This window comes from Pristis pectinata, chromosome 7 (genome assembly GCF_009764475.1).
Source record: "Pristis pectinata isolate sPriPec2 chromosome 7, sPriPec2.1.pri, whole genome shotgun sequence".
Taxonomy (NCBI): domain Eukaryota; kingdom Metazoa; phylum Chordata; class Chondrichthyes; order Rhinopristiformes; family Pristidae; genus Pristis; species Pristis pectinata.
The window spans coordinates 18256923-18269035 of record NC_067411.1 but is presented as its reverse complement, the minus strand read 5'-3'; positions in this window follow the sequence as shown (position 1 = coordinate 18269035).

Sequence of the window (12113 nt, the reverse complement as noted above, 5' to 3'; positions counted from 1 at the left end):
TGATATTCAGTTCCATCAGCAGCCAGATATCCCGCAGAAAGAGTGACATAATTGTCTGAGACAACACATCTGTTATTTCCAATTTATGAACAACCATACTGCAAAAAGCACTTCCGATCATGACAGATACATATGGGGCAATAAAATTCTCTCGCTGTAGCTATGCTAACATCTTTTCAGCTGATAATGGAGTGCACTATTTATAGCCTTTGTCAACAATGAATGTCAGCTTTGGTCGGGTTGCCATCTTGAACACACTGATCGCAATAACCTTACCAATCCAGCCCCTGCATTTGACCCTGTTTGCCCACATTCAGACTTAAATGGGATGTGCATAAGATTCAATTAGGTGTCTGCTTCTAACTCATTTGTCAACACATTGAAAGCTTCGTCCAATCCTGATCACACTTATCAGTAATTAAGTTAATTTTAAAGCACTTTGGTTACTCTGAATATCGTTCACTTTTCCTCATAAAATTAATTGCTTATTTAGCACTAGTAACTGCCTAATCATTATCATCGAAAGAATTAAAAATTACAAGTAAAAATTTTGCCAGGTGGTCCTTTGAGTATCTTTGTAACAGCTCCAGTAAAACTGCATTGAAGGTAAATCAATGACGAGATTCTCACTAAGTTTTTATCGCTCTTGTCTCAGTTTAATTTGCAGCTGCTTATTATAATTACATGGTACAAAATGGGAAATTCTTCAGATGCTGGAAATCTGAAATGGAAATATAAAATGTTGGAATAGCTCAACAGGTCAGGCAGTGTCTGTGGAGAGAGAAACAGATTTAACATTTCAGGAGGTCCCTGATCCTTCATCAGACTGCTGTATATGAAAGTTTTACATTATTTGGTGCCCTGTTTGACTGCAAGGTGCATTTTTAAGTCCAAACCTTGTTGACCACCAAGACAGCTTTATATCCATAGAAGTACCCATGCACATCCCACTTCACCCCCAAGGGTGTTCCAACTTCATTCTCTCAAAGGTCAATAGCAGCCTTGTCTTTGAGTCATCAGTTCCCAGATTCAAGTCTCAATCCAGAAATCTGAACACGAAAATCTTGGCTGACACTCCAGCACAGTATTGAAAGAGCGCTGTAAAGTTGGAGATGTCATCTTTCTGATGAGGTGCTGAATTGAAGCTCGCTCAGGTGAATGTAAAAGATCCCATGGCACTACTCTGAAGAAGAACAGGGGGATTGTTCCCTGAAGAGTAGCTACCTTCAAACCACATCACGAAAAATAGAAACTGGTGCCAGAATTCCTGTGTTATAACGGTAATAACATTTCAAATTTACTTTATGGCTGAAAGTGCCTTATGATGTTCCAACGGGATGTGAAAGTTATTTAAAGGCAAGTCCACTACCATTTTCTTAGATGTTGGTCTTTTTAGTGTCACCTCCCCATCAAGAAGTCACGGTGTAAATTTTCAAGTGCCTGTCTGATTTGTGAAGCCTGGCATTTCAGATCAGCCAGTCATAGTAGATATTATCCCACCCACAACCCCGAGTGTAAGCACTGGGGCACTAAAGAAACGTGAGCAGCTGGAAACCAAACTGTTCCACCTATTACTAAGAATATGGCTGAACTGATCTTGGTCTCGACTTCATTTTCCACCCTAGTGCCCATAACGCTTGACTCCCTAAACTCTGTAAGTCTATCACACATGGCCTTGAATAATATCTCAGCCTCACGGTCCCCCTGGGTAGAGAGTTCCAAACATTCATAACCCTTTAAGAGAAGAAATTCCTCCTGAAATAGGTGCATGTATTTACTAAGATAAAATTTTCCTCCCTTCACAATTTCATGCTTGCACACTATGACTCAGCAGATTTACCTCAGGATCTTTGCCCTTGTCTTGAAATCTCTCCTTGCTAATCTTCCACTGTCAGAAATCCAGTCCAGCTGGCCATCCTCCATGCTTCCAGATCTGGATTCCATTTGTTAAATTGGTCTATATTGGGCGGTTGATGGTCAGTGTGGACTCAGTGGGCCGAAGAGCTGTTTCACGACCTATGTTTCAGGGACACTACGACTCTGTTTTCTCCTCGCTCTGCTTCACTAGCCTTTGCTCCCCAGCCCTTCTGGAATGACATAACCCTCCAGTTCTAGAGCAACAAACAATCTGCTGGAGGAACTCAGCGGGTCGAGCAGCGTCTGTGGGGGTGAAAGGAACTGTCACCGTTTCAGCTCAAAGTTCAGCACCAGTCCTGATGCAGGGTTCCAAACCGAAATATCAACAATTCCTTCCCCCCCCCACAGACGCTGCCCGACCCGCTGAGTTCCTCCAGCAGATTGTTTGTTGTTCCTGATCCCAGCATCTGCGATCTGTTGTATCTACAAACCTCTAGTTCTAGCTTCACTAGTCCATCATGTTAATTTGTATTATGTTTGTAAACACCTCTTGAAATACAGAGTAACTAATACCTTTAAGGCTGAGGAAATGGACGCTCTAGATAGACAGATACCGAGCTGTGGAAAAGAAGCACAGTGTTCTCACAACAACTCTTCCCCAATTTCTAAGGAACTAGGCCAGAAAAACACGTATACAAGATTGGCATGAGAACAGATGCACAGGCAGTAGGCCACTATGTAAATCAGACAGATTGGATGCACACATCAACAGAAACGAATAAGGAAAGACAAAAATGCCACGTAGTGATCAAGAGACTGGGAGCCTGCTGCACACTGAACCATAGAATGGCTGTCACGTTGCTGCATGGTGTCCTTCATGTACAGATGGGGTAACTGGAAGGATGCCCACTGCTTATTTGACAACTCTTCCTTTCTTAAGAAAAATGAACAAACCTAGACAAGTCACTGGCATTGAACCAGACACCAAGGAAGAAATATGTCTGAACCAACTCAGGTTAGTCCAGATTTAGAACAGTATTGAAAGTTACCAGAAGGCTCCTCTGCAGAAATGCTGTCCAGAATAGAACTGAACCATGTGAGTTATTGGGATAATTTTATCTTTAATTGACATGGACGATTGCAATTGGCAACAAGAAATAGAAAAACTAGGTTAAGGTGTAAAAAAGCCACAATTGATTCTTCCCAATTATTTACCAGGGGATTTAAAAAGAAAGCCTGTGTTTCTTGGCATGGTGGAGCAGCTATTAGAGCTTCTGCTTCACAACGCCAAAGTTCCAGGTTCAATCCTGACCTCCAGTGCTGTCTGTGGGGAGTCTGCATGCTCTCCCTGTGACCACGTGGGTTTCTTCTGGGTGCTCCAGTTTCCTCCCACATCCCAAAGACACGTGGGCTGGTAGATTAACTGGCCACCGTAAGTTGCCCCTCGTGTGTTGGTGAGCGGTAGAATCTAGGGGATGGGGGGTGGGGGAGGGGAGGGGTTAGTGTGGGAGAGAACGTGAGAATAAAAACTAGGATGAATGGAGAATTAGTGTCAATGTGTGGTTGATGGTTGATGTGGACTCAGTGGGCTGAACGGCCTGTTTCTATATTGAATTTCTCAATGACTATAAATGACTCATAAATTGGCCAGTGAAACCTCTTTCTACAGAGTTTCCCCTACCTATAGGTTTGCTATCCCTACTGTTCTCAGCAGATGGTAAAGGTTCAAAAGATTCCTTTGGTTTGATTTTCAGTTGGTACTGGATTACCTGACCTCAGACAGCACAGCAGTCCAGGTACCCATGAATTAATGAGAGGGCAATAAATAGCTCGGGTATTTACTGCTAGTTTCTAATGATCACCCTGTTGGAACTTGCCCATATAGGCACAAGGTAAGGAAAAGACAGAGCACATCTCCTCTGTCCTTAGTGTTGACCACAAGAATAAATTGCATCAATACATGCTCTAGAATAGTCCAGCACTGGGAGTACATATTAAGAATTTATGGTCAGCAGGACTTGTTTGCCCTCCTCTTAATTTAATCAGAAGAGCACCCTGACAATCAGATAAGGATTTAAAATGGAAGACTCACCTGCTGCCTTAGTACAAGAAACAATTTTGAACAGCTACATAGGTCCCTGGTCAGACCCCACTTGGAGTACTGTGCTCAGTTCTGGTCGCCTCACTACAGGAAAGATGTGGAAGCCGTAGAGAGGGTGCAGAGGAGATTTACAAGGATGCTGCCTGGGATGTGGAGCATGCCTTTTGAAAGCAGGTTGAGGGAACTCGGCCTTTTCTCCTTGGAGAGACGGAGGATGAGGGGAGACCTGATAGAGGTATATAAGATGATGAGAAGTATTGATAGGGTAGATAGTCAGAGGCTTTTCCCTTGGGCTGAATTGGTGGCCACAAGAGGACATAGGTTTAAGGTGCTGGGGAGTAGATATAGAGGAGATGTCAGGGGTAAGTTTTTTACTCAGAGAGTGGTGAGTACGTGGAATGGGCTGCCGGAAATGGTGGTGGAGGCTGATACGACAGGGTCTTTCAAGTGACTGTTAGATCGGTATATGGAGCTGAGTAAAATAGAGGGCTATGGGTAAGCCTAGGAATTTCTAGGGTAGGGACATGTTCGGCACAGCTTTGTGGGCCGAAGGGCCTGAATTGTGCTGTAATTGTTCTATGTTCTAAGAATAGAGAAGGTATCATCTGGTGTCAAGGAAAACACTTTTCCTTCAGTCAACATCACCAAAACAGATGAAATGGTTTGTACAAGACTCCTTGTTTGTACTAACCCGCTGTATGAAATTAGTTGCCATGTTTTGTACGTTATAGCATTGACCATTACACCAATACTTCATTGGTTGTGAAGCATTTTGGGATGTCCTGTGTGAAAGGTGCTATTCAAATGCAAACTTTTCATATTTAGGTTCTTAGAGTCGGAATTACTGACAAGGAGTGCGTACAGATCAAAATTACTTTTGTAACTCAGTTTTACATTTAATGAATAATTACTTGAATAAAGCATAGCCAAACCTTGTGGAGGTGAATCAGCCTCCTAGTGAATTAGCACTTAAGAAAAATCACAATACAATTAAAATGGAATTCAGTCTAGCTTCAAAAATACACTGATCGGTTCAACTTGAGATACACATTTGCATTGCTACCCTTAGTTCAGAAGTCACCTGCAAACTTGTAGCTGATGTTCAATCCAATCAATTCTTGCCCTTATTTAATCGTAGCATGTGGGTGATGCTCACTAAACCACTATTTATTGGACATCTCATGAGAAAGTAGTTTTAAGCTATATTCTGAAATGCTGCAGTGTATATGGCGAAGGTATTGGAGACAGTGAAGAGCATTCTGACTGGCTTAATTACCGCCTGGTATGGAGGCTCCAATGTGCAGGATCAAAAGAGGCTGCAGAGGGTTGTAGACTCAGCTAGCTCCATCACTGGCACCACCCTCCCACCATTGAGGACATCTTCAAGAGGCGGTCCCTTAAAAGGGCGGCATCCATTATTGAGGACCCTCACCATCCAGGACATGCTCTCTTCACGTTACTACCACCAGGGAGGAGGTACTGAAGACCCACACTCAACATTTCAGGAACAGCTTCTTCCCCTCCACTATCAGATTTCTGAATGGCCCATGAACCCATGAACTCTACCTCATAATTCCTCTTTTGCACTATTTTGTTTATTTATTTATTGTTAACTTTTAGTAATTTTTATGTCTTGCATTGTACTGCTGTCGCAAAACAACAAATTTCACAGCGTAAGTCAGTGATAACAAACCTGATTCTGATTCTGAACAAAATCCATCTACTTCTTACAGATTATTTATTGCGGCTTTGAGGACTTGAGTTACAGGGAGAGGTTTTACAGGCAAGGACTTTATTTCTTAGAACATAGGGGATTGAGCAGTGACCTTATAGAGGTGTATAAAATATTGAGGGGCATAGATAGGGTGAACGCACTCAGTCTTTTTCCCAGGGAAAGGGAATCAAAACTAGAGTGCATAGGTTTAGAAGGTAAAGATTTAAAAGGGATCTGAGGGGGCAACTTTTTCATCCAGAGGGTGGTGCCTACATGGAATGAGCTGCCAGAGAAAGTAGTTGAGGCAGGTACAATAACAATATTGAAAAAGGCATTTGGAGAAGTACATGGATAGGAAAGGTTTAGAGGGATACGGGCCAAACATGGGTAAGTGGGACTAGCTTAGGTGAGCACCTTGGTCGGCATGAATGAACATAGAACATAGAAAACCTACAGCACAATACAGGCCCTTCAGCCCACAAAGTTGTGCTGAACCTTAGAAATTACTAGGCTTACCCATAGCCCTCTATTTTTCTAAGGTCCATGTACCTATCCAAAAGTCTCTTAAAAGACCCTATCATATCTGCCTCCATCACCGTTGCCGGCAGCCCATTCCACACACTCACCACCCTCTGAGTAAAAAGTAAGGTGCTGGGGAGTAGGTACATCTCCTCTGTACCTACTCCCCAGCACCTTAAACCTGTGTCCTCTTGTGGCAACCATTTCAGCCCTGGGAAAAAGCCTCTGACTATCCACACGATCAATGCCTCTCATCATCTTATACACCTCTATCAGGCCACCTCTCATCCTCCGACACTCCAAGGAGAAAAGGCCAAGTTCACTCAACCTGTTTTCATAAGGCATGCTCCCCAATCCAGGCAACATCCTTGTAAATTTCCTCTGCACCCTCTCTATGGCTTCCACGTCCTTCCTGTAGTGAGGCGATCAGAACTGAACACAGTACTCCAAGTGGGGTCTGACAAGGGCCTTATATTAGCTGCAACATTCAACATTGAATGAGTTCAGCTGAAGGGCCTGTTTCTGTGCTGTATTACTCTATGACTCTATGATACAAGTAAGTGGTTTGCTAGGCCATTTCAATAATTTGCTGTAGATTTGAAGTCACCTATAGGCCAGACCAGTAGAGGAAGCCAGATTCCATCACTGAAAAGCCAGCTGGATTCACTTGAATTACCTCGAGAGAAATTTTGAACCATGTGGAAATTGAATGCTCAGGGAACAAAGAAGCTTAGTTGCTTCGGAAAGAAGAATTGCAGAATGGCTTGTCTGGTTTTGTTTACAATTAGTTAAGAACTCGCAGTTGGTAAAATCTTACACTGTGTTTATCCTCTTTGCTTAGATAGATCTTCCATTGTTAATTTGTCCCTCTTACTGTGAGTGCTTATGCTAAAGATGGGTGGCATGCAGTTGAGATAATGGGTAACAAACAGCCAGAGACTGAATCACTATTGCGTTTGTAACTGAAACAAATTTATTTCTTAACAAAGTCATTTAATTGCTTACAGTGATGTACCACTTTGTGAAGCTAAGAGAGACATTAAGAAGATGAAGTGGAATTAGTGGACAGTGTTCATTTATAAGGATTCCCAGTTATGCAAGAATGGTTGTAAGTGATTTTTGTGTTAGTTGTGCCATTATTAGTTGTAAAGGTTTGAGCAAAACAGTACACTGGAAAGTTCAGTGCTGTTCATAATGTGAGTGAGGGATTAGGACAACATTCCACCGGACTACCACCTGAGAGAGACACACAGATGGAGTACATCCAGTGGTCCCCTAGCCCAGCTAATAGGAGGACAACAGATGTAAAATGGTATTTTGTCTACTGATTCTGAATGTGGTAAAGTAGGTGAAGACATCAATGTATGATAAATGAATGGTAATCAGATAAGTAAGTAGGTAAAATCAAAAGCTGAGAAGTGCAGTTCAATCTGAACTCAGATAAGTGATTGCAGGATGTTCCTGGGTTATAAATGGGTTCTGTTTTTACAGACATCTATAAATCGTTTCCATCCACAAGTCAGAAAGTACACAAAATCACCCAATATGGTAACTATACCTACACAGTATCATAATGAATGGTGTTAATGAGGGCCAATTAACATGAACGTTTACTTTCTGTCTTTTCCTGCCTGGTTGCAATGGTACAGAATCAGGACTTCCCATACTCAATTGTTTCAATGGGCTTGAAGTATCAGTGGATGTTACATTGTTTGATAGCGTATCATTGCACAAGTATCAACAGAAGAAATTGCTTGTCAATTTCCAAAACAACTCTCTTAAGTGGCCACCCATGGTGAAACTGGAACCCTGTGATGTTAAGAGACAATAGTGTCTGACTACTGTGGAATGATTACTGTGGGGAGGTTACCTGGAAACAGGTTTTAATTCGTGAGAAGGAACATGATTTGGAAGAAGTGATCTTGCTTGAGAGAGTGGATTCAACAAAATCAGCAATCAGGAAGAAGGAAAGTGTCTGGAATGTCACTGGTGTCACCTCGATGAAGGACCATTGATTGTAGAATTATGGACAAAATGGTAAGGATGCAATAGCAATACTGTGACTGGCTTTCACTTGTATCTTCTCCAGACTTGTGAGAAAGAACATAAAATATAATTCCAGCAAATATTAAAGAAAGACTTGCATTCATAAAGTACCTTCTGCAATCTCAGGATGCCTCGGAGGGTTTTACACTTTTTAAAGTGTGCTTACCACAGTAATGTAGAAAACACAGCATCCAATTTCCACACAACATGATCCCATAAACAACATTCTGATTACACACAAAAAAAATCTTTTCTGCCACATTGATAGAGAGATAGATGTTGGCAAGGTCACCGGGGAGAGTTCCCCTTCCATCCTTTGAAATGGTGCCTTGAGGACAGATGAGGCTTTGGTTTAACAGCTCATTTGAAAGGTGACACTGCTGATGAAGCAGCCCTCTATCAATGTTGCACTGTGTCAGTCTAGATTACACATACAGAAGGCCACTTGATCTGTCTTATTCTGTCATCCTGAAGTTTCCAACAGTTCTGCCACTGCTGCATAAACTTGTTCTTAAATGGCGCCAGATCTTTTCTTCCACAATGCTATCTGAACATTCATTCAATGCGTGGTGTTTACATGAAGAAGAATTTCCTGTTATCATTTTGAATTGGTTTTACACAGATGTCCCCTTGTCTTGTTTTAGCAAATCTTCCAGATTTAATTTTGTTATACCTCCATAATAACAGACATATCCCTTCCACTTAAACAAACTGAGGTTTATCCAATCTTTCCTCATAACTCAGACTTCTAACTTTTGGATTGAATTTTCAACTTATGTCTACTTTAACTCAAATGCTGAGATATCTTTCTTGTACATTGTTGACCAGAACTGCTCGCAGTATTCTTGAATAGATAAGATAAGATCTTTATTAGTCACATGTACATCAAAACACACAGTGAAATGCACCTTTTTTACGTAGAGTGTTCTGGGGGCAGCCCGCAAGTGTCGCCACGCTTCTTGCGTCAACATAGCATGCTCACAACTTCCTAACCTGTACGTCTTTGGAATGTGGGAGGAAACTGGAGCACCCAGAGGAAACCCACGCAGACACGGGGAGAACGTACAAACTCCTTACAGACAGTGGCTGGAATTGAACCCAGGTTGCTGGTGCTGTAATAACATTACACTAACTGCTACACTACTGTGTCTGCCCTAGAAGGATACAAACTTTGCTTACTTTTTACAACGCATTGTCAGCTTTGTTGATTTCTGGTCTGCTTGAACATCTTTAGCACTGAGTCTATTAAATTCCTTCAGCATCTTCCTTAGGCATATTTGAGCAGGGTCAAATTATCTCTCTCGTAAAGGTAAAATTTGCTAATGAAGATGGACCAGTTCCAACACTGGAAGTAAGATCATGGCATTTGAAAGGTAGGTAAGATAATACCTAATGTAAGTAACATAATATAATGACTAAGTAGGATAATTGTTGGGGCTATTCTGAAGCAGATACTTAAGGCATCACAACTGTAGCAACAACTTTAATGGACCACCTTATCTTTCCCTATCATTGAATGTGCGAAATTCGAATGCATAAGAACAACATACATCTACCAGCAAAAAAAATGAAATTTACTACTGGTACCGTACAGTTTGAAGGTTGAACAGCATAGTTTCCTGAAGACGAAGATCTCATTACCCACTTCAGTACAGGCTACACTACAGTTCACGCCAAGTAGATGTGAAGACCTAATCATGGACTGTCCGACCTTGCCAAATGAAGGCAGTGACTGCTGCCAAAGGGAGAAGAGTGAAGAGACCTGGAGTCTGTGATCCATGAGGCAGAGCCAGCAGCGTGGCAGGAACATGAAGGCTACTGGGGAAGTGTCTCCACTCTGTATCCACAGTGTCCTCTTTCTGTTGAATGGAGGAATTAGGATATAGGCTCACTAATAGATGATTTTCATGAAGGGGTCCACAAAGTAAAACTCCCCACTGCGAACCAAGTAAGCTTCTCCCTAGAATAGATAATTGTAAACACCAACATAGTACATCAAATCCAATCTAAATCTACTGCACTGAATGGAACACATGAAGAAATGAATCCCTGTTCCAATTATGTAAATACTTTGCTCTGGCCCGTCTGTATTTTCCGATAAGTGGCATTTTGATTAAAGAACCTATACCTCCACACAAAATGAATTTTCTGAGAAGACCGCCACTCTGCAGGTGTAAGCATTGTGGCGGAGATCATCTTTAACTATTTGGTAAAGACACAAAATTTCTTCCATTATTTCTCCATTGAAAGGGGTTGGTCAGCCCTGGAGTGGATTGCAGTGATTACCTCCTCCCAGGCCCTTCTCACAGTGGGCCAAATGAGTTACCTGTCCCCTGCTGGAAAACGATACCTACCCCCAGGCATACATCTTAATGACCAGAACCTGCTGGTCCCTATGGATGATTCTAAGAGCCTTCTCTCTCTCTCCTTCAGCACTTTCTCCTTCATGACAGCCAAGATGTCCATTGTTGCTGTATGTTGCCTTATGGAGTTTGCCGATGATACAAAGGTTGGTGGTGTTGTGGATAGTGCAGAAGGTTGCTGTAGATTTCAACAGGATATTGATAGAATGCAGACCTGGGCTGAGAAGTGGCAGATGGAGTTCAGCCTGGATAAGTGTGAAGTGATACACTTCGGGAGTTCAAATTCGAAGGCAGAATACAAGGTTAATAGCAGGACTCTTAGCAGTGTGGAGGAACAGAGGGATCTTGGGGTCCACGTCCATAGATCCCTCAAGGTTGCCGCGCAGGTCAATAGAGTTGTTAAGAAGGCGTTATGGTGTGTTGGCCTTCATTAGTCGGGGTATTGAGTTCAAGAGCCATGAGGTAATGTTGCAGCTCTATAGAACTCTGGTTAGACCACACTTGGAGTATTGTGTTTAGTTGTGGTCGCCTCATTATAGGAAGGACATGGAAGCTTTAGAGAGGGTGCAGAGGAGATTTACTAGGATGCTGCGTGGATTGGAGAGCATATTTTATGAGGATAGGTTGAGCGAGCTAGGGCTTTTCTCTTTGGAGAGAAGGAGGACAAGAGGTGACTTGATAGAGGTGTACAAGACGATAAGAGGCATAGATCGAGTGGACAGTCAGAGACTTTTTCCCAGGGTGACATTGGCTAACATGAGGGGACATAATTTTAAGGTGATTGAAGGAAGTTATAAGGGAGACGTCAGGGGTAAGTTTTTTACACAGAGAGTGGTGGGTGCGTGGAATGCACTGCCAGCAGAGGTTGTGGGGGCAGATACATTAGGGACATTTAAGAGACTCTTAGATAGACACATGAATGATAGAGAAATGGAGGGCTATGTAGGAGGAAAGGGTTAGATAGATCTTAGAGCAGGATAAAATGTTGGCACAACATTGTGGGCTGAAGGGCCTGTACTGTGCTGTAATGTTCTATGTTTAAGGGCTGAATCCTTCCTTGGGTTTCTGTGCAGTGAAGTGTGAGGAAATATATGAAAATTGGACAAGGTCTTGTCAGGATTCTCACACATTCCTGAGGATAAACCACTGCATCACCGTTTCAAATTTCCTTTTGACCTATTCTACAATGTTTTGCAGGAGACCTAACAGAGTATTAGCACTACATGCAGCCACATTTTGCACACAAATTTATGCAGCCCAATTTCTTGGTGAATGTGCTGTGCACATCTTCTGAAGTGTCAGACAGCACAGAAACAGGCCCTTTGGCCCACTATATCTATGCCACCCTTGTACCCATCTAACTAATTCTAATTACCCGCATCGTTTGCCATGTTCACCCTCTTTTATCCTCTTTGCAGTTCACGGTCCACTCCCAATCACCCCACTCTCCCTGCTTCAAGTTGCGGCTGAGTATTGTTACGCATTCCTTGGTTAGTTGCCCCTTTGCTCTGTC